Source organism: Vigna unguiculata, chromosome 1 (assembly GCF_037176805.1).
Source record: "Vigna unguiculata cultivar grain cowpea cultivar isolate G323 ecotype 2 chromosome 1, ASM3717680v1, whole genome shotgun sequence".
Lineage (NCBI taxonomy): Eukaryota > Viridiplantae > Streptophyta > Magnoliopsida > Fabales > Fabaceae > Vigna > Vigna unguiculata.
In genome coordinates, this window is record NC_140792.1 from 39,792,601 (window position 1) to 39,795,425 (window position 2,825).

The 2,825-nt window shown below is 22.5% G+C and overlaps 1 long non-coding RNA gene across 1 annotated transcript; it reads right to left on the reverse strand.

Annotated features, from left to right (window-relative positions):
• Positions 1-1,216: 1,216 nt before the first annotated feature.
• On the reverse strand, positions 1,217-2,161 carry LOC114180223 (uncharacterized). The gene is made up of 3 exons (XR_003603642.2): positions 2,050-2,161; positions 1,566-1,648; positions 1,217-1,475 (listed from the first exon to the last, which is right to left on the reverse strand). It is a non-coding gene; the product is annotated as an uncharacterized LOC114180223 (long non-coding RNA).
• Between the last annotated feature and the right edge of the window lie 664 nt (positions 2,162-2,825).

Here is a 2,825-nt window from a genome sequence, read left to right on the forward strand (position 1 = left end):
GAGAAAGTAATAAGGGTTGATTTTTGTAACTTATAATCAAACTTTTGATCCATAAGAAGTGCATCCCTTTAGATAATAAAAAAAAATTAATAAAGTTTAAAACTTTGTACGAAAACTAATAAGTAGCTTTCCACGTATTTTTATAATATGCCCCACTTATTTGCCCTTTTTTTTTCCTTCAAGGCAGCCACCTAGTAAAAGTAATATGGGTTGATTTTTGTAACTTATAATCAAACTTTTGATCCATAAGAAGTTCATCCCTTTAGATAATAAAAAAAATTAATAAAGTTTAAAACTTTGTACGAAAACTAATAAGTAGCTCTCCACGTATTTTTTTATTATGCCCCACTTATTTGCCTATATTTCTTCTTCAAGGCAGCCACCTAGTAAAAGTAATATGGGTTGCTTTTTGTAACTTATAATCAAACTTCCATAAGAAGTGCATCCCTTTAGATAATAAAAAAAGTTTTAATAAAGTTTAAAACTTTGTACAAAAACTAATACGTAGCTCACTACAAGAAAAAGTATCTATAGTGATACTAATATTCATCACTAGAAATTATAAATATGTCACTAATATCATCTTCTGACAATAATTAAGATGTCACTAATAACTTTGTTACTATTGTACTTGTGACAATATTTTTATATATCACTAAAATTAGAGTATATATTGACAAAAATAATTATCACTAATAATTTTTTATTATAGTGACAAAAATACACTATCACTAAAATTAAAGTATATTGTGACAAAAATAATTATCACTAATAATTTTTTATAATAGTGACAAAAATACACTATCACTAAAATTAAACTATATTGTGGTAAAAATAATTGTCACTATAGTAATTTAATATAATAGTGACAAAAAGACACTATCACACATATACGATAAATTAGTAATCACTAATATATATTTTATATATAATAATAATATCAATTAATTGTCACTCTTAATACTCTAATTACTATTATATTTGTGACAATATTTTAAAATTATGTTATTAATTCAAATATTTTAGGATAATTATGAATTATTTTTATAATTATTAATTATTTTTTATAATTATCATTAGAAATTATGTTAATATTTAATTGTCACATTCCTTCCATATCATAATAAATAGACAAATAATTGAAAAGTGTTAAAATAAATAACAAAGAAAATAAATGTACATCAAATATAAATATTAAAATATAAAGTATTAATTACATTTTAAATGATAAAAAAAAATACACTATAAATATATACTAATGAATCCAAATATAATACATATGATCATTTATAACTCTATTTCTAAATTAAGTGTTCTTTTTTGTGCATCTTCATCTTGACTTCGAACAAATTGTTTCACCACACCCTTTGAATGATTCAATTGTATTCTAACACAAAATCAAAGTGTTTTCCTCAAAGGACAAGTTATTTTTCAATTTCTTCTCTGTGCACCTCAATCCCCTTCATCAAATTGTCCTGTAAAATATTGAAATAGAATAATTAACATCATGAATATATCTACAATGCCAATAATAGCAAAACAATTTTAATCAATTGTATTCTAACACAGAATTAAAGTGTTTTCCTCAAAGGACAAGTTATTTTTCAATTTCTTCTCCGTGCACCTCAATCCCCTTTATCAAATTGTCCTGTAAAATATTAAAATAGAATAATTAACATCATGAATATATCTACAATGCCAAACAATAGCAAAACAATTTTAATCAACTTTAAACTCACCTACAAGGTAATACGACATAAAGATTCAAGATTTGTGTACTTGTTAGTAAATATGAAAACAATGAATTAGGATGACATTAAAGCAAAATATTAACATCTAATGGAAAGAAAATGAAACTGCATATTTAACTTGTTTTATCAATTACCATGAAAAAGAAACAAATAGATTCTATAGTCTCACCATGAGAAAGGAACAATTAGATTCTTGAGTCTCACATGAAACAGGAACAATAGGTATTTCATAGACATGACATAAACAATTATATAGCGTTACAAATAATTGAAAAAAGAGAAAGAGAGAAGTTAATACCGTATATAGACAAATTAGGTTCTTCCCTCATGGACATTTGATTAAGAATTTGAGTTGGAACTTCAATATATTTCTCTGTGTGTTGTGGCGTAAGCGTATGAATTAAAAACGGATGCTTTTAAAGGAGGTGAGAACTATGGAAAGAGAAACTGCATACAGTTATACCACAAAAATCTCACAAATTTTGAAAACTAACTCCCTAAATATCTGACTAAAAATCTAATATTACATTAATATTTCAAATTTTAATAAAACTACCTGTCAATTTTCTAATAGCGCCAAATAAAAATTTCTAATAGCGCCAAATAAGAGCGCTTATAATTTTTGTTTAGTAACCGAACTTTCATAATAAAATCCTCATATATTAAAGAAACAATTTTATATTTAAATTTTTTTAAACTGTTTGATTTTATATAATAAAAAGTTTAATATTTAATCAAACAAAATTTATAATTATATATCTTTGTATTAATATAACTTAATAATGATTATGTAATAATATATCCTAATAACACTAGCAAACAAATTTTATAATCTTTTTAAAACAAATCAATTATAATATATATATATATATATATATATATATATATATCATAAATAAGAATCAATTTTATTTTTAGAGATATAAAATTAAAGATAAGGTTTAATAAAATATATAAAAAAATAAATTTAGTTCATACTTTATAATTAATTTCTTGATTTAATTTTTAATTTATTAAAATATTATTTGGTATATTTAGTTAAATTTAATAATTTAGTATATTCAAGTATGTAAA